This window comes from Cupressus sempervirens, chromosome 4 (genome assembly GCF_028749045.1).
Source record: "Cupressus sempervirens isolate cs-2001-9-10 chromosome 4, ASM2874904v1, whole genome shotgun sequence".
Lineage (NCBI taxonomy): Eukaryota > Viridiplantae > Streptophyta > Pinopsida > Cupressales > Cupressaceae > Cupressus > Cupressus sempervirens.
Window position 1 is genome coordinate 268,228,286 of NC_143121.1, and position 22,018 is coordinate 268,250,303.

The 22,018-nt window shown below is 33.3% G+C and overlaps 1 pseudogene; it reads right to left on the reverse strand.

The window, feature by feature from the left end:
* LOC149561051 (U-box domain-containing protein 45-like) overlaps positions 1–19,987 on the reverse strand; it is a 101,054-nt pseudogene extending 81,067 nt beyond the window's left edge.
* Between the last annotated feature and the right edge of the window lie 2,031 nt (positions 19,988–22,018).

Below are 22,018 nucleotides of genomic sequence, written 5' to 3' on the forward strand. Positions count from 1 at the left end.
GAGAAAAATTTGTAGAAAATAAGATTAGAGTAGAGTATGTAGGCCCTAAAGAACAAATTGAAAATATTTTCACTAAGCCTCTTCCCAAAGAGACTTTTGAGTATTTGTGAGGTATGCTAGGGGTTATACCCCTTCCTACATTAGAATAGATGATGAAGAGTGCATCAATCTAGTGTAATAGAGCACTATTGCCTATATAGATTGAATTTTGATGCTTCTTATATGAGGGAGTATCTATGATGGACAAAGTCATCTAGGACTCTTGGTGGATGGTGTTTTAATAGTGTCTTTGGACACTTGAGCAGATCAGAGATAGTTGTTTTAGAGATTGTTGGTTGCTAAAACCTTTGACATTGATGTCAATGGGGGAGAAGTTTACCATGAAAAATAGCTTAGAAATAGTAAGATAATTTAGCATGAAAAAAAAGTTGGAAAAGCATAGCATGTAAGAATGATTGATGAAGAGGATTTGAAAAGAAAGGTTAATAGTCTTTTGTAGTTGGTATTCTTGGAACTAGATTTTTTCATCTATTTTTCCATCAATGCCAAAGGCAGATATTGTTGGAAGCATGAATTATGATGATATTCCTATAGGGGAATATTGTAGAAACATGATTAGATTATTATCATATGATATGTTACATTCATGATTGTATTTTTCATTGATGTCAACATAGCAATTTTTTGTGGTATTTGACAAAAGAATAGTAGAGAGATCAAGTTGGTATGGATAGATCATTGAGTACTTTTAGTAGTGAGGTTAAAGGGACATACTACTAAGTGTCTAGTATATGCAACTAATATCAAAAGTATTAGATATTAAGTTTGGAAGAAGTTATGCAAGTTTCAGTGAAGACTATTTTGAGATAGAGTTTCCAAAGGCATGTTCTAATAAACTTGTTATATCTCTTAGTAGAGTTGTTATTCTAAGAATTTAAAGTTAAAGATTTGAAGAATACATTCTATAGATGATGTATCTAAGCTTTCTCTCAGCATAATGATACATTTATGGAAAGATATTCAGGTTACAAGGTAGAAGATTAATATTATTTTTAAGTGTAATGTGTTCTTAATGTGGTCCTATAAGAATTAATTGAGAAGGTGTAATAGCCAACTTAAGGAATTGTGTTATGGATTAAGTATAAAGGAATGAAATTTTCCTTTATCATGGATGGGGAAAGTGAATTATTGTAACAACACAAAGAATGTAATGAAAAATTAAACAGAGAAGAGAGAAGGTGAAGGAAAATTCATTGTTGATGTTTTACTGTGTGATCCAAAGTTTGATACTTGGATCCAAGGTTCATGACCTGGTCTACAAGGTTAGACAGTGATTGGTTCAATTGACAGGATAGAGTAAAGAAGTTAAAGTATAGTACATACAGTTATTCTACAAGGAATAGTTGAGAGATCAATTGGATAGTGGTTCCTTTTGCCTTCTACAACTCCTATCAGGGTTGGCACAACTCCTAATAGGGTTGGAATTTTCTAAGAAGGATTCAAAGTCTCCTAACAAGGACTCATATGTACTAAATTTTGTAATAGAATCCTAACAAGATCGATCCTCTAACAAAGAATATTTATATTAGTACATCATCTTGTGGGCATCATTCCCATTGGGGTTTTCCCTTTGACCAAGGGTTTCCCTAGTTAACATATCTAGTGTAATTATGAATGCCCATCTTTATATGGTTGATGTTTACTTTGGTTGAATGGTTAAGATTATTTAAGGTGGGTAAATGTTTTAATTATTTGATAATTAATTCACCCCCCAATTATCTTGGTGGACTATTATTTCTAACACTTTGTGCTCTAACCTTCTCTCTAGTTTTCAAATTACACACAATGGGATAGGGAAGATAGATGAGTTTGCACAACATTCAGTGTAGATTAGAGATAGTGAGAAAAACAATATTATTGCTATTGGGGTTGTTGATCATTCTTCTTGAAAATGCTCATGCTCTTATCTTGGTCCACCATATCTACTATTAGAGACTCACTCTCCTTTACATGAGACTACTAATGTGAAGTCATTTCACTTGAACTTTTGTATTTTTTCTAAGACCATTGTTATGACTTCTACACCTCCATCTCATATTCAAATTCCATCTACTACACATGATTTCTCTTCAATATTTCCTACCATTATAGCTCTAGTCATCGATCCACCTACCATAGTTGCCAAGGATATATTAGAGGATGCACATCTCCTCTTAGATGATAGATTCAACACACCTATTATCCCACCTCCATTAGAGATTCTATTTTAGGATTCTCATGCATTCTCCTTTGAGCATTAACTAGGCCTTCAAGCTTCACCTTACATTTAGGGTTTTCACCCTCCTCATCTACTACATTTTTTTCTTTCAAATTGGAGCCATATTGGTATGTTCATTGACATAGGAGTTCTACCATTCTAGGGGTACTATGGAGTCTCAAGCTTCTATCATGGGGTCTTTTATTGTACTTATGTTCTTTAGACAGTCTCTTGAGATTTGATCTTTTGTGCATTCTTTTCTATCTCTTTTTGGAGTATAGTTTTCCCCAATATGTTTTCTCTATTTCTTCATTTTGTAGAGATTTGGTTGTGATTAAGCACCTCATCAAGCCTTGTTTCTAGGATCCAAGTTTTCTTTCAGCATTGTATTATAATTTCCTTTCTTTTTATGTATTATTTGTAGCTGGATTGTTTCTCATCTTAAGGGGGGGTGGTAGAGTAAAAGGTTAATTTAATTGAATTTATTAAATAACCTTTACTCCCTTCTCAATATTTCCCTTTGTGCAATTGAATTTCCATTTAATAATTAATTAGTAATTATTAAATGTCATTTACTTTTTAGGGTTTCATTTTTAGGTTTTAAATCTCCTTCATAAAGTTTCATCAATTGTAAATTTATTCATTTTGTTTTGCACAAGTAAATTCAATGTTCTTGTTTCTTGAGAAAACCCTTCTCTCACTTCCTTTCTGACTTCCTTGTAATAGGTTATTTGCATGTAGGATATCTAGGGATCTAACACTAACAAAATTATAGAAAGTACAAATGTTAGAGTTGATAAATTTACAGAGAAGAATGAAGAAGAATTCAGGAACAATACTAAAGATTGGAAAAAAATTGTATACATATATGAATGAGAACTAAGTACCTTACCTGAAGTAGAGAAGGAGACTATCAAGAATCAACAAACTAATTGTTGAGCATCAACAAAAAAGCTCTTCTAAGCCTTAGTAAGTTTTTGAGAATCAAGTTTTAGGATTTAAGTCATAGAGAGAGATGAGACTGAACACTAGAAAGAGGAAGTTGAATTATAGTAGGAGACACATGAAGAAGTTGAGAAATTTGAATCAAGTGAATTACTATAAGGAGAAACAATACATGAACCTATCTCAGTAAAATATGTGAGAAGACATCATACACCAGATAAAATCATTGGACACAAAGATTCAAGAATCATGAAAGAGATAAGTTGAAGAATGGCACATGTTTAAAATGCAAGTTTGAGCTAAGAACAATTAAGCATGCACTAGAGAATGAAAATTGGATTAAAGAAATGAATGAACAAGATATGGACATTAGTACCAAGATCAAAGGATACAAATGTGATTCTAAAAAAGAGTATATTTAGAAAAAAGTTGAATGATAAATGTGAAGTCACAAGAAACAAAGAAAGATTAGTTTTTTAGAGATATGCACAAGGAGAAGAAATTGACTATGGAGAGAAATTTTCCCCAATTTCACGATTGGAAGGAGCAAGAATATTACTTGCATAAACTACTTGCAAATGTTAAAAAGTGTTAAATATATGTGAAATCTACATTTCTAAATGGAATCTTAGAAGAAATCTACATCCACAACCTAAAGGATATGTTGAGCCTAGAAAGAAGAATATAGTATGTAAGTTGTGCAAAGAATTTTATGGTTTAAAACAAGCCCCTAGAGAATGGTTTGAAGGGTTACGTATTTATTTGGTAAAAATTAGTTTTGTAAGAACTAATGACAATAGCAATATGTATTTGAAGAGTGAATCTGAGAGTAAGATATTTCTAGATGAAATATTTGGTGATGATATCATATTTGGAGGACATGATTTATTATCCAAATCATTTACTAATGAAACGAAGAAAGAATTTAGGATGTCAATGTTTGGAGAGATTAAATTCTTTGTTGGTTTGTAAGTCTATCAAATAAAAGAAGATATTTACGTTACACAATCAAAGTATATCAAGGAGAAATTCAAGACCTTTGGAATGGGAGATTCAAGACCAGTTGGAACATTCATGGCTATGGGACATAAACTTTCAAAGAATGACAATTCTACTAAAATGAATTGGGCATTGTACTAGTCAATGATTAGAAAATCACAATATGTTGTTCATAGTAGTCCTAACCTTGCATAAGATTTTAGTGTTGTTGCTATATTATTTTTTCTAATCCTAAGGAGAATCAACTAATGGGTATGAAAAAGATATTGAGATATCTACAAGCTATGAAAGACTATGATTTGTACTATAAGAAGAATGAGAAGCTCAAGCGCAGAGTCTACATAGATGTTGATTGGACTAGAAACATTGGTGATAGATATAGTATAGTTGGAGGTACTTTATTTCTATGAAATAAGCTAATTTCATGGACAAGTAAGAAGCAAAACTATATTTCTCAATCCATAGTAGAGACTAGGTATGTTTGTTGTAGTAGTTAATTATTCAAAAATCATGTGAATCAAGAAATTGTTGGAAGGTATGAAGGAAGATATTACTAAAATTGTAGTGATATATTGTGATAACACAAGTTCTATTAATGATGCAAGCAAAGGGGTGAATAACTAGGGCCAATGGCTCACCCAGTTATCCAAACCACCCTGCAAGAGTTAACATAGTAGGAAACACCATAAAAGGAACAACACCAAAGAGAGAGAGAAAAAAAATGTCTTTATTGATTCATCAAATATTCAACTTACATACCCAGCCCCAAGGCCTTTTGGGTAATGACCAATTACAAATAGATTCAAATCTAGACAACCAACTTCTAGTTTGCATCTTCTACTCAATACTCTAAGTTTTGACTACTATTCTTCTTGACTTACCACTTAACTAAACTCTAAACTCAAACCTAGACCTCTTTAAATACTCACCAAAATGGCTTACAAAAGATTCTAGAACATAGAAAGCCACAAGTCAGCTAATAATAGATATAAACCAAAATTAAATACAAGTAGAGTCGTCCCAAACTAGAATCAGATGCTAGATAACTCAGCAAATGAAGACCATGCAAAAAATTGACACTCAACACATACATGAGCTCAGCTTCCACACGAGCTCAGCATCCAAAGGAATCACTCGGTAGCAACTATGATTTGGCAACACTCAGCAACTAAGGAAAATCACTTAGTAACCAAAGGCACTTAGCAACCAAAGGATTCACTCAACATCCAAAGGAATTCACATGGGAACCAAAGGAACTCAGAAATCAAAGGAATGACTCGGCAGCAACTAAATGCTCAGTATCTACTAAGAACTTGGCATCAACAGACAAAAAGAACAAAGTGTAGTTTTTAAAGAAACCTAGGATGCTCCTACATTAGACAACCAGGGTTGGAGAAAATGATTCTCCTAAATCATGCAAGTTTCACAACCTAAGTTGAATCCAACTCATATTGAGAAATCCATGTAGCATCTTCAATTCAATTGGTTTATTCTTCCATTTTACTAAATACTCATAGTAATCTTTTCCTCTTGTACTCTTCCCAACTCTCTAGTCCAATATCTATTCAACTTCTTCAAACTGCTTCTTAGGATAATCATTAGGCACAACCATTTTATCATCTAACTCATGATACTTGTATAAATCAACAACATTAAATATAGGAGATATATCCATGTCATTAGGTAACTCCACTTCATATGCATCACCACTATCAAACTTCTTCAAGATCTTACAAGGTCCAAATTTCTTCATCTTCAACTTACTATATGTACCAATAGGAAATCTTCCCTTCTTCAAATGAACCATCACCTCATCACCAACTTGAAAATTATGGTGTCTTCTAAACTGATCAGCATTCTCCTTGTACTTTTGATTACTTTTTTCCAACCTCAACTTCACTTCCTTATGCAAAGACTCCATAAAATCAGAAAATTCTTCTCTTATGGCACTTCTCTTTTTCTCACCAGCAACATCTCTCAAATTTGATATACATCTAGGATGCATTCCAGTAACAATCTCAAAAGGTGTCTTCTCTGTACTCCTATTCATAGAATTATTATATGCAAATTTAGCTTGTGCTAATAGCATCTCCCAATTACTTGATTTATTCCCAACTAAACATCTCAGAAAATTGCCCAAGCTTCTATTCACAACCTCTATCTATCCATCTATTTTTGGATGGAATGTAAAACTAAAATTTAGCTTAGTACCCATCTTTCTCCACAAAATCTTCCAAAAATAACCAACTTACTATCTCTATTTGAAATAATACTTCTTGGTAATCCATGCAATCTCACAATCTCTTTAATGAAAAGTTCATCAATATGCTTAGCATCTGATGTCTTCTTACATGGTATGAAATGAGCCATCTTAGAAAAATTTTCCACTACAACAAATATAGAATCATACCCTTTTACTATTTTAGGCAACCCAAGAACAAGATCCATACTGACATCAGTCCAATGTTTCTTAGAAACAGTAATAGATGTATACAAACTAGTATTCTAAATCACTCCCTTTATAACTTGACAAACTCCACAAATCTTCACAAATTTCTAAACATCCTTATACATTTGTGGCCAATAATACTTCTCTTTTAGCAAACTCAATGTCTTATCAATTCCAAAATGTCTAGCTAATTGACCACTATGCTTTTCCTTAATCAGATTTAACCTCATAGAACTTCTAGGAATACACAATTGAATACCTTTGAACAACATACCTTCTTGAATGAAATATTCATCATAATTACTTATGTTATCTATTAGATTTGGCTCTCTACACTCTCTTGATGCCTCAGAAAAAATAGGATCAACATCATACAACTCTTTCATTTCATCAAAACCAAGAACTTCAAACTTCATTTCAGTCAACAAAGAACATCTTCTACTCAATGCATCAACAACTTTGTTAGTAACTCCACTCTTATGCTTGATCACAAATGTAAAACTCTACAAGTACTCAACCCACTTCATATGTCTTTCATTCAATTTATTTTGACTTCCCAAGTATTGTAAAGCTTTATGATCAGTGTACAACACAAACTCCTTAGGAATCAAATAATGTCTCCACTTCTTCAATGCTTGAACAATGGTATAAAATTCTTGATCATACACAAAATACTTCCTTTTAGCATCATTCAAATTTTCACTAAAGAAAGCAACTGGCTTACCTTCTTGACTTAATATAGCTCCTATTGCATTGCCACTTGTGTCACATTCAACTTGAAATACTTTGTTTAAATCAAGCAAAGTCAATATAAGTAACTTAGCAACCTTTTGTTTCAAAGTCTCAAAACTCTTATCAGCTCCATGTTTCCACTTGAATTCCTTTTTATCTCCCCTCATTGTCTCAGTCATAGCATTACAAACAACACTAAAATTCTTTATAAACTTTCCATAAAAACTAACCAAATCATGAAATGATCTTACCTCACCTACATTCTTAGGTGTAGGCCATTCCAAAATTTCTGTAACTAAAATCCATCTTCAATCTCACATTCTTTAGGTGTAGGCCATTTCAAAATCCATCTTCAATCCATCAACTAAAATCACAAATCCCAAATACACAATCTCCTCTTGCATGAAAGAACACTTTTTTAGATTAATCAAAAACTTTTCCCCTTTCAACCTCTGCAATACTTGTCTAATATGCTCAAGATGTTCTTCCTTAGTCTTATGAAATATTAGAATATCATCAAACTAAACGATCACAAACTTACCCAAGAATCTTTTTAGAACTTCATTCATCAACCTCATGAAAGTACTAGGTGCATTCATCAAACCAGAAGGCATAACCAACCATTCATACAAACCATCTTTTGTCTTGAATGTAATCTTCCATTCATCACCATATTTGATTCCAATCTGATGATAGCCAGTCTTCATAAGAATCTTGGTAAAATACTTTGTTACACTCAAACAATCCATTATGCCATCCATCCTTGGCATAGGAAATCTATACTCCATTGTTATCCTATTAATGGCTCTAGAATCAATACACATTCTCCATTCTCCATTATTTTTAGGTGTAGGTATAACACATGGACTCAAGATTTCTCTAATCAAACCTTTCTGCAACAACTCATGCACTTGTCTATTAAGCTCTTCATTCTCTGTAGGTGTCAATTGATATGGTGTATTTTTTAGCAAACTAGCTCTAGGAATTAGATCCATATAATGACTTATACTCTTATTGGAGTTAAACCATTAGGAATATCATCAACAACAATCTCTTTATACTCATTCATCAATTCTACAATTTCCTTTGGTACTTAGCTTCCATTAGTTTCTATTGTCACTTGTCCACCACTAACTGGTACTCGGCTAATACTATTTGCTAGCACACAACTTGGTACTCTAGGAATTATAGAAAAACAAACTTGGTTCATTCTTATTTCCTTTTGAAATTATTTTCCATTCACCATACAAACTTTCACTGTACCACTTTCATTGTAGTACAATTCACCTCATCTAAACTTTCAATCAAAGGAAACAATATTTTCTTCTTCCCACTTACCCAAAGAGTATATTGATTCAATCTTCCATCATGTATAGCATATCTATCATATTTCCAAGGTCTACCCAACAAAATATGACAAAAATCCATGGGCATAATGTTACACAAAACTTCATCAAACTAATGCCCAATTTTGAACTTCACAAGGCATTGCTCACTTACCAATATCGTATGCTCATCTTTGATCCATGAAACATGATAAGGTTTGGGATGTTTTAGCTTCTACAACTGCAACTTGGTAACTAGCTCTTCTAATGCCAGATTTGTAGAACTTCCACTATCAATGATCACTTTGTAACATTTTCTAGCCATCTTACATCTTGTCTCGAAAAGACTTCTCCTTAAAACAACTTCCACATCACTTCCCTTATTACATAAGGTTCTTCTCACCATCATATTTTCTGCAACCTTAGGTCCACTTGGTGAGCCTTCATCATCTCTTTGAGTCAAAATTTCTATTTCCTTACCCACTTTCAAAGGATCTACATTCAAAAGATCTATGTCCCTCTTTACCACATCTGAAACAATTACCATGAGATCCACCTCTAGAATAGGAATTACCTCTTCCTCGATAAGAATTGATGCCTGCTTGATAAGAATTACCACTTTTTCATTTCTTTTTGCCTTTGTCATCATTCTTCCATTCAGATTTTCCTTTATCGTACATAGAACTATCAGATCTTCCACTTTCTCCATAAGATCTACCTCTACTTCTTTGTCTTTGTTCATGCTTCTTTGTCAAGATCTCTTCAGCTTTCAAGGCATATTGATATGCTTCTTCTACACTTTCCAACTTCACAAAACTTATTTCATCTTGAATTTTAGATCTCAATTCATTAATGTACCTTGCAATTTACTAAACATCATCATCTACATGTCTAGATTTGATGTCCAATCTATAGAATTCCTTAGTATATTCTTTCACAATCATGTCCTTTTATTTCAAATTTTGCATCTTTCTTAATAGGCTAACTTGGTAATCAGTAGGAAGTAATTTGTTCTTTACCTTGTTCATCATCTCTGGCCAAGTTCTGATCTACTCCTTTCCTCCCCTTTGTCTATCAATTTGCAAGCTCTCCCACCATAGTGATGCATTATCTTTCAACCTAGTAACTACAATATTCACCTTTCTATTATCAAGAGTATTTTCATACTCAAATAAATTCTCCATATTAAATATCCAATCCAACACAGCAATGGTATCCAATTCTCTATCATAAGAAACAACTTCCACAACAGGCTTTGAATTTTCTCTAATTAATACTCTCAATAATCTAGCTTCATCTCGGTCTTCTTAAGGTTCTTGATTAGGGTTTGGTGCTACTACTTCATCATCACTTACATCATCAAGATGTGCTCCTCTCCTTTGGGTTATCTCCACAACATCTAATCTGGCTACAATTTGTCTCAACTGATCCAATATAGCATCATCAACATTTCTTCTACCACGAACCATCTTTACAAATTAGGTTCCTACAAGATCGTAACCCTCTGCAAGTTATAGGTCAAATCCATAGATCTTCCACCCTACAACCAAATCTGAATTAGGGTTCTACACAATCCAATTTCCATAAGGATGAACCTCAAGCTCTAATACCAACTGACATAGGGAAAGGGGTGAATAACTAGGGCCAATGGCTTTCCCAACTATCCAAACCACCCTACAAGAGTTAACATAGTGGAAAACACCACACAAGGAACAACACTAAGGAGAGAGAGAACAAGAATGTCTTTATTGATCCATTAAATATTTAGCATACATACCTAGCTATAAGGCCTTTTGGGTTACAACAAATTACAAATAGATTCAAATCTAGACAACCAACTTCAAGTTTACATCTTCTACTTGACCCTCTAAGTTTTGACTACTATTATTCTTGACTTACCCCTTAACTAAACTCTAAACTCAAACCTAGACCTCTTTAAATACTCACCAAAATAGCTTATAGAAGATTCTAGAACATAGAAAGCCACAAGTCAGCCCATTATAGATATAAACCAAAATTAAATACAAGCAGAGTCAACAAAAACTAGAACCAAACATAGATAACTTGGCAAATGAAGACCACATAGAAAACTAACACTCAATACCCACACGAGCTCAGCATCCAAAGGAATCACTCAGAAGAAACTATGACTTGGTAATGCTTCACAACCAAGGAAAATCACTCAGAAACCAAAGGCACTCAGAAACTAAAGAATTCACTTGGCATCCAAAGGAATTCACTCAGCAGTAAAAGGAATGACTCGGTAGCAACTGAATGCTTGACATCCACTAAGAACTAGACACCAACAGATAGAAAGAAAAAAGTGCAGGATTGCAAGAAACCTAGGATGCTCCTAGATCAATAAACATATCTAAGAATCCTCTGATGAATACAAAGACCAAGTATATTTCCATTAAGTATAATTATTTGAGGGAATTAGTGAAAAACAAAGAAGTAAGGATGGAATATGTGAACACAAAGGAGAAGATAGATGATATATTCACTAAGTCATAACCTAAGAATGAATTTGTGTATCTAAGAGGTAATTTAGGGGTCATTCCATTATCTAAGGAAAAATAAGAAGTGTTATGATCAAAATATTTTATAGATTGATGCAGATGGTTACACCTTAGGAATTTCATAAAGCTGTGAAAAGATAGATAGAAGTATGAGAAGATAAATCTACAAATAAGCACACGGTGATATAGTTAGAGATAAAGATGAAAGAGGGAGTGATAATTTTAAAGATCATCTAGAACAATGATTAGGAAAATGATATGTATGAAATGGATGATGCTTGTGGCATTGTTGTCATAGAGGGAGAAATGTAGGTAGTTACCATCCAATATTAAGAGGGAGAATATGGTATGAGATGAGCCAAGTTACCATCCACTTACAATTGGTGTATGTGAGAAAAATTAAAATGGGAGCTAGTACAATTGGTGTCAACATAAATCTACAATTGGTATCATAGAGGGAGAAGTGTAATGAGTGCATGGATGATAATCCAAATGAAACTAAGGATATGAATGAAGATCTAACGTGTACTACTGCAGGACATACAAGTCACAAATCTAGTCAATTCTTTGTCATTTGCATGGTAACTAAAGGTGTTTCCATCAATGCCAAAGAGGGAGATTATTGGAAACTAAAATTAGAATAATTATTATATTTTCATTGATGTCAAACCTTATTGGTAAAATATTTTCTAGCAATGTGAGCCATATTAGTTGATTGATGAAGAGGACTTGAAAAGAAGAGATAAAAAGGTGAACTAGTAATATTGTTGAGTAAAGAGGAGTAAGTATGATGGAATTACAATGAGAACTTGAATTAGTTAGTCTTTGATAAGATATGTGTTATTTTATTATTATATAAAGTGAAGAAGATAGACGAGTTGAAGTATGGAAGAGATGATTGATAAAAGATAAAAAGTTGAAAAAAAAAACTTAGCTTAATTGAGTCACAATTTAAAAGGGCAATAAAGAAGTTAATGTAAAAGAGTAAGGAAATTAAGAGTTAGATTAGTAAACAATATTAGCCTAGTGATAGTTGTGGCAAAACAAGTTGAAGAAGAAAATTATAGTATTGACAGAGCATAGTGAAGGTTGAGCAAGCTAGTGTAAGCTGAGTGAGACAAAACAATATTGACTGAGATACCTAGTGTTGACCGAGCTAAAGAACATAGTGATGATGGTGTATCATCATAATAATATTTTATGAAAGAATTTCAATTTTTGAGACCAACATAGTTGAATTTACAAATTGGTCAAAATGCACAAATGATAAGGATTGATGAGCTAGAATATTTAATATACAATTAGAGTTTATTAAATGATAAAAGGAAATGATTTAAACAAAACTTAGTAGAAGTTTCAAGAAAGTAGAAGAAGGAAAACATAGTGGAAAAATTTAATGAATCTAATCAAATCCTAAGATATACGATGATATTTAAGCAGAAAAAGATCAAAGCTACCTATTTAACGAGGTGTGAAAGATGTTTTAAGGTTATTGATTGGTGAATTTGTGGAGAACCTATGGAGAATAAAGTAGTAGAGTAAAAATGAGAAGATTGGTGAAGTGTGATTGCTTGAAGGGTTGCCAAGTAGGTCAAAGATGGATTATATGATGAAGTCCAATAAATGAACTAGGAATGAGCTAAATGGAGATCTATATTTACAAAGTGAGTTGTATTTATTAGGTCAAACCTAATTGTTACTTTCTAACCATTATGATAGTAAAATCTTTTAATCAAGGTTAACTTAATAGTCATATTGTATATCCTTTAATCAAGGTGACATTCTAATGAAATAATCTAAAGACCTCTAACTAGGTCACTCCTAATAGGGTGATTTAAATTCTTTAACAAGATCACACATAACAATGTGTTTTGTAACCTTTAACAGGGTTGGCTCTTAACTAAGCTCACTTCAGAAGAGTGAAAATTTGTAGCATGTTACTTGGTGGTTTTTCTCTAATTGGGTTTCCATGTTAAATCTTAGTGTTATATTTGTGTGAATTTTGTTTTGATGATGCATGTTATTTATTGCTCTTTATTTCTATTATTTGACATATACTAAATATAGATCTAGTGATCTAATGAGTAAGTTAATTTTCTGAGGTGTTTTTGAATTGGTGAATGCATCATGTTGTGGTGCCAAAAAGATGACACACAACTCAAATTTTAAAAATTCTAAAAGAATGTACACACTATAGTGCAAAAGTGCTTTGGCTTGGGCTCTACAAGAATTAGGCTTGTGGAGCCCAAACCAAAGTGCATACACATTATAGCACATGCACACTTTTTAAAAATTCTATATATGGGTTGCAAACCTATAGTCTATTCCATTTTCTCTTGTTTCTTTTGTTGGTGCCTTCTTTCCCCTTAATAGTTCATACATGGTTTGTAGAGGTTAAAGAATGTCCTCACTCTCCTTAAAATGCCTCCTCATCATCGAAGATCAAGATCAAGATCATCAAGTATGTTTTCTACTCTTGTTTTTGCATTTTTTTGTATATTTTGCTATTTTTTCGTATTTTTTTAGGTTTTCTTCAAATTTGTTTATTTATTTAAAATGTAATTGGTTTCTTATTAAGAAATGTGAATAATAAACCACCAAATCCCCAACCTGATTAACAAAATTAAAATGAAAACCCTCCATAATAAAAGTAGGAACTTCTACAACCTCCACTGATTAAAAGATCTCCTCCTAGAACCTAAGACAATATAATGACTGAAATAGAAAGATGGAAAAATGAATTAGAAGCAGTCATTGGTAGGTTGAAAGCTTGTGAGAAAACTAATCCTATGAGAGTACAATTTGCATCCTCCCCTAAGTCCATTATGAACCATGTAGCTTATGTTAGTGGTCAGTTGGATATTTGGCATGTTAAGAGAGAAGAAAAAAGAAGATATTATGAAAACAAATTATCCTATAAAGATGTAAGAAAAATGGACATATTGAAAGGTAGCATATGTGCATTTTTTAAATGTCCTAAAGAAAAAGACACTATTAATCATACAACTAAAAGGTTCCCCATGTTGGAATTACAAGTAGAAAGAGTAAACTTCTAAGAGGGGCTGGGTGAATCACTAAATTTTTTCTTGGACCCATAAAACTTTTACTATTCATTCATCACATGCATTCAATATGTAAACTAAAATAACTTGTAAATAATATGCATCTAAATCATTTAGTGAAAGGTCTACCTTGTTAAAGGCTTACAAAGATTTTTAGGTCTCACCTTGTTAGAGGACTTCAACTTAAAATCAAGTAAGTGCCCTATTAGAGGATTTCATACGAACTATTACGACTACTCTGCTTAAGAGATTTGACTAAAATCACCTATTAGAATGTCTCAGCATAGATCCTATGATTGGAACTTGCTTTCTTGATGATGGATCACCTCTACACAATGTCCAATTGATCCTTCATGGTCAAATGTCTCAATTTTGTATCCTTCTCTCTATCCTCTATTCTTCTCTAATTGATTCTACAATTCATTCTTACTTCTAAGTCACCTTGAATGCTCTAAAAACTATCTTATTCACTTCTCCAATTTGAATATTCACCCATAAAGAGTTTAGGGATTTTTCCTCCTTAAGAAGACTTAGGTGGCTTACGGTTAGGTATGAATCTGTGGCTAAGATTCATCCATATTGCCACTTAAACCTTTCCATTTTCTGATTGGCTGCATGTAATTACATAGGGAATCCAAATATAGATTCATCCTTATCTCCAAAAGATTTTATTCTATCCTTAAATCAATTTTAAAATGGTTTACATAGTTGTTTGTGATATTACAAAAAAATATGTCAAAACTATGTCGCTCAGCATATGAAGTCATTGATGCTCGACATGCACTATATTTCTACTCTAACTCAACACCTGCACTACTCAGCATCCATTATTTAATTGACTCTTGAATCACTTGGCATGACCTATGTGCTTGGCACCTATGTGACTCAACACCTAAGTGACTCGGCACATGAGTGGCTTGGCACTCATTGCGACTCAGCATGGTCTAATATTTACATGTTGTGCTCGGCATGTATTACTAGTTTGGAATGAACTAAGTAAATGGCTTAAGTAAGTTGACACTCACTTGTCAAAACTAATCTAAGATCAACAATCTCCCCCTTTGGCATGAGTGTCAAGAAAACTTGAATATACATAATCAACTTGAATCTTCTCAAGTATAACATATCCATGACTCAACTTATATACAAAACTTAAAATTTTCAAAATTCTTCAATAACCTATATACCTCAAAACTGATAACTCCCCTTAAGTTAATTTATTTATTTTGTATCCAAAATCTATGCTCCTTTCTAACTTCAATGCACTATTAGATATTGTTCCATCTGATATATGCTCTGTCTTAGCTAATATCTATATCTATTTGCTTTCTTTCTTCAATGATGTATCTCCAAAAATGTATATCACCCCAATGATATAACTCTGCTATTATACTTCCTCTTTGTTATTTTTCTCCCTTTTATTCATACTCCCCCAAATATGTTTCTCATATTATATCTCTTCCTTTCTTTTATTTCCCTTGTATTATATCTCCCCCATGTTATATTTATCCTATTGCCCTTATTTACCTCTCTCTTTTTGACACTTATGTCAAATGGGCTATACACATATAGTGTGTTTGTCCAAAAAGGATTTATGGAAATCCACTATGATTTTGAGGGTTGCATCCCAATTGTCACATGCAACGTCCAATGACTTGATTTGGATTGCAAGCTCGGTAGCAAGGTGCACTAGGCCATCTAGAGTAGAAAGATTGGGGTCTTTCTTCAGTAGAGTCTTAGCATAACCTAGTTCATTGTGCAGTATCTCCATGTGTGAGGTTAGGGATGCCTATATACATGTCAATTTGGCTCTTATGCTAGCCACATCTGCTATCAGTACAACTAATTGACTTTGAGTTTGAAGCAATGTTCTAAAATGTTTCTCACTTTAAGAGAGGTTCTAACATAGCTTAGTACCTAATATGTTGAGGTTTCTCTCTAAACTCAAAATATAGCTCCTAGTCTCTTGAGTGAAGAGTGTAGGATCACATAGCTTTTTGTATAATGAGAACATATTCTCAAGTAAGTTCTTCACCTCTTCAACCTTAGTTGCCAATGCAACTTGACTTAGTGCTATCTCACTAGATATTTCTCTCATTTACCTTACCTTGAAATTATTGATCTCAAATTGGTTTTGACAAGTGAGAGTCAACACACTTAAACCATTTACGTAGTTCATGCCAAACTAGTAATACATGCCAAGAACAACATGTAAATATTAGACCATGCCATATTACAATGAGTGTCAAGTCACTCATGTGCTAAGTCACTTAGGTGTTGAGCAGATAGACCATGCCGATTGATTCAAGTGTCAAGTAAAAAGTAGATGCCAAGTAGTGCAGGTGTCAAGTTAGAGAATAAATATAGTGCATTTTGAGCATTAGTGACTTCATATGTCAAGTGACATAGTTTTGACATACTTGTTTGTAATGGCACAAACAACTATGTAAACCATTTTTAAGCTGACTTAAGGATAGAATATGATATTTTGGAGATAAGGATGAATCTATATTCAGATTCTCTATGCAATTACATGAAGCCAATTAGAAAATTGAAAGGTTTAAGTGGAAATATGGATGAATCTTAGTTATAGTTTCATACTTAACCCTAAGCCACCTAAGTCTTCTTAAGGAGGATGAAGCCCTAAACTCTTTATGGGTGATTGATCAAATTGGAGAAGCAAACAAGATAGTTTGCAGAGCATTCAAGGTGACTTAGAAGCAAGAATGAATTGTAGAATCAATTAGAGAAGAACAAAGGATAGAGAGAAGGATATGGCATTGAAACATCTGATCATAAAGGATCAATTAGACATTATGTAGAGGTGACCTGTCATCAGGCAAGTGAGTGTCAATCATAGAATCTATGTTGAGACATTCTAATAGGTGATTTTAGTCAAATCTCTTATGTAGAGTGGTCCTAATATGCTATATGAAATATTTTAATAGGGTGCTTACATGATTGTAAGTTGAAGTCCTCTAACAAAGTGCATTTCTAACAGGATTTTGAAATCCTCTAACAAGGTGAGACCTAACAGCCTTTGTAACCCTTTAATAGGGTAGACCTTTCATAGGGTAGACCATGATTCATGGTCAAAACATTGTAACCTTAATTGGATACACTTTACAACTACAGTTCTGAAGATTTTTGGGTGTCATCCCCACCCTAGTTTTACCTTCTCACTTGAAAGGTTTCTGGGTAATCATATCTAGTGTTATATGTATCATTACTTACATGTTATTTCAGTTTACATATTAAATGCATATGATGAATGAATGGGGAAGGTTTTATGGGTCCAAGTTTAAACTACTAATTCAACCCCCACCCTCAAAAGTTTATACTATCTACTTGTAATTTCAACAATTGGTATCAGAGCCTTGTGCTCTGAAAGCAAAGCTTTGTAGCTCTGAGGAAAGATCTTGAAATGGAAATCTACAAGTTGGGAAAGACTATTGAAAACCAAGAGTTGAAATACATCTCATACTACATTAACTGAATGAGGTAAGCAAGGAACTAAAGAAATCCTTGAAGAGAAGGAAAGAAATTTCTATTGTAGAGAATGACACACAATACAAAGAGATAGACACTAGCAAGTTATTTGCAAATGGAGACTCAAATAAATTTGATGTAGTAGTTGCAAATATAATGGAAAAGAATAGAATTCAAGCTAAGGAAATCAGAAATCTCAAGTTAGAGCAAGAATCAAAGCCATACTAGTATGTGATGTGGTTGAACAGAAGAAGAAAGCCATAGAAGACAAAGCCATGATTGAAGAAGAAAAAAGATCTTTGGCTAATAGAGTGGAAGAGAAGTCAATAGAACTAACCAAGATATCCAACATGCAATTGGATACATTAAGTCAAATGATGAATGTCAACTATGAACTAAATGTCAAGGACATTGCGATAACTACATTGAAGTTGTAGAATGACATAAAAAGAGAAAAGGAATTTGATGACAATTTCAATAAACCAAATGAAGCCATCAATTATTGAGATCCCCTATATCCAATAATGATACATTGGGATTGGGCTACTGAAGTACTAAAGAAGGAGAATCATCCAAAGTTGCTCAAGAAAGGACTATCAAAGGTAAGAACACCAAACCTACTTGTCATAATTGTGGTAAGAAAGGACATACTACTAATGTGTGTAGGAGCAAGAATAAAAATTAGAATGTCAAGCCTAAGAACATGACTCATTGTCATAAGTGCAACAAGCAAGGCCATCAGGCACATGAATGTAGAACCAGGACCATGTATGAACAAAGATTTGAAGGATATTTCTATAGTTGTCAAAAGTATGGACATAAAGATTTTGATTGTAGATCCAAATCCATTTGGTCATCAAACAAGTCAACAAAGGTAAGAAACAATGGGAACTTTCATAATTGGGATTATAATAGAAGATATAGTTGTCATTATTGTCAAGAATATGGACATGTTCCTAAGAATTGTATCAGGACACATTTTAGTGGTAACTACAAAAGGTGGTTGAGTCAAACTACATGTTTTAGTTGTTTTAAGATTGGTCACATCAATAAGCATTGTCCAACTAGGTCAAAGGCACTAAGTTGTGAATTTGATAAAGGCAAAGACAAGGAAAATGTTGAACACGTCAGAGATGAGATGAACAAGACATGGAAAATGAAAGATGACTACAACACATCAAATGGAGAAGGGATCACTTCACCCAATGGGTCAGGTGATCACATCTCATCAAACTAGGCAATCAAGAGGTTTGTGGAACTGATATTCAAGTGTTATATCATACATCAGTTCCAAAGGAAATAGTACTGAAAAAACTACATTAGCATGAATAAAGATGCAAGATGTTGAAAATTCAAGTTAAATCTTTAAATTTCTCATGTTGTTGTCAAGCATGAAATATTTCCTCTGTATGCCAAGTGGAATGCTAATTGATGTCAAGCTATCAGTCTAGAAAGTTGATGTCAAGCTCATAGTAGCTACTGAGTGATGAAAATATCAATGGATGCCAAGTGAACCCAAGATTTGGCTAATGCTGAGCTTAAAGTTGTGTAAGCACTTAATATTAAATGCAAGGTTTTTGAAGGGTATATGATTGATTTTTTTTTCTCATTATTCAGCATTTTAAATTTGAGCAAGAGCAAGAAGAGCAAAAGGTGATTCAAAAACCTATTCAAAGCATTTGGAAAGATTTTTGCAATGATCTCACACTAGTTCATTGAATTTCACAAGGTATTTATCAAAAGCCAAGCTATGTAGTTTACTTATGTATAAACCCTAGATTGACAGAGTGGCATTGTTGTGGTTCCACAACACACACCCCATTCTCTACTAAGAATGGGGAACCCCTACTCTTTTTTTCTGGTCCCCGAACTCACAATTCAGGATCTAGAAAATTCAAATAGTTGAAAGAGTAAAAACTTGAAAAATATAAAAAACCAAAAAATATGAAAACTTGAAAAATTCATAAAAAATATAAAATTTGAAAAAATATTATTTTTAAAAATGCCCCTCATGCGCACCTTCATCACCATGTGCGCACACCACTAACCATTGCACACCATGCCAGACACCCACCTGCATGCACCATGCATCCTGTACATGCTTTCTTGTCACGTGTACTTCCAAAAACCCTGCTCCTCTGTGCACTCGTCCACTCTACACTGCATGTGCACCTCCATTTCAGGTGCACCCACTCTGTGCCATGTGCCATCACTTCGCGTGCACACCACGCCTCCTATTCACCTCTTGTGTGTCATGCAACCCCATGTCATGCGCACCTCCCAAATACATGAACTTTTGCTAAAAGAAATAGCATATCATGTGCACCTATGAGGTGCATCATGTAAGCTATTTTTATTTTTTTTGTGCTTTCTAAGGTTAAAATTAAGGATTTATTTGGTGTTTTTGAGTAACTAGTTTTTAGGGGTTTTGTTCTAGTGTCATTAGGGTCTTTCTTAATTAAGTATTTTTCAACTCTACGGACTAATATTTCTTCTTTGTGTAGGTACAAAAGGCATCCTTAACTTGTTGGGGTCATAACTTTTGACCTAGAGCTCAAAATTCAAAACCGCATAGACTGTTGGAAAGAAGAACTGAAGATCTAATTTCTATCCCTAAAACAAGAGCCTTTGGTTGTCCAATTTTAAGGACCAATACAAGTTTCAACCTAACATTTTGAGTAGAAAACCTCCAAAAAAAGCCATTTAAAAAATGCCCAAAAAATCTTGTGAAAAAATATGAAAAAGTTTCAAACATTTGATCATTTTGGATAATTTGGATCACTTGGTTTCTTGCTATGAAGGATAGGGTAGTTAGAGAGAAGACAAAGGTTGGACACATGAAGTAGAATAGGTTCCTCATTTTATGTAATTATTAATGACAAGATTCAACGCAGCTGCCTTGAGATTTTAGATTGAAGAAGCAAAAGGAGTTCAAGTTTATGAAAGTGATTGGCTATAAAGATGGTATAAATCATCAAAAAGGGGAAAAGAATGTACACAAAAAGTGATCTAAAACCCCATTCGAGAAAAACCCAAAAACCATTTTCAAAATTGAGAACTTTCATTTTTTGGCGAATTGAGATTCCAAGGTGCATAGGTGTGCAGCTCCATAGGTGTGCAAGTCCACAAGTGTGTAGGTACATAGGTCTATAGCTCTGCAATTTAGAGGTACACCAATAGTTAACTGCTAGTTCCCAAAATAGCACTTTCTGTGCATGGGAAACACATTTTGACGGTAGTTTAACTTACACACATGCCTAGTAAAGGACTAGCTTCCAATTTTGGCACCTCCAAACACTCCTACTTCGACTGAAGGCTTCCTCGTATTTTCTCTCTCATATTTTCTTTTTTTTGACATGTAAAGGGCTCATGCATCCAATTAATGAATAAAATATGGATGGAATCCCTCTAAGCACTAGGTTAACTATTAGATTGTATATATTTAGTTTGTTTTAATGTTCTAAAAGCATTTTATTGCATATAGATATCGCTCACTCTTAATATAAATTGAGGACACAATTTCTTATAAATACCCCATTGTAATAAGTAACAAGGGCTACCATTATTATGCAATAAAATTATGCTTTTGGTACTCGCATTTGGAGTGTAGTGATTCTTGCCTAAATGTGTCATTGTTTTTGTAAATTTTGTTCATGAGATTGTGATTGAGCCAAAGGTTTATCGCATTGTTTCCAGTTGTGTGATATTTTAGTTCTGGTGTTTGCTATAGATTTATGAATTATGTTGATGTATCGAGTTTGAGAAGAAATCACCAAATTGTGCCTACATAATTCTTTGTCTTGTATGACCACACTTTCTATGGCCTTTCAATTTGATAAAGAGTAAAATATCATTTGGTTATTGAAATTTTCCATCGACAATTGCATCAATGGAATCTAGGAAGCATTGCTCCTATTTTCATTGGTTACCTACTGATCTCTTTTAAAGCTTAACTCACAGTGTGTTGCTTTTTTAAGCTCATGTCCATTATGATTTCAACTCCATGTTATTTTCTTTGAATTTCATGTTATTTGTTCTAATGTTCTTGTTATTTCTTTATTAATCCCCTTCTTAGAATAGGAACTCATTTTAGTTGCATTGTTAGAATTGCATTCATTGAAAAATAGAAAATACAAAAACATTATTCTTTTCTGTGTTATTTTTAGATAGCAAATAGATTTTACTTCATTCCAAGATCATAATAGAACTAGCAAATGACTCCTTGTGAAAAAACACATTTA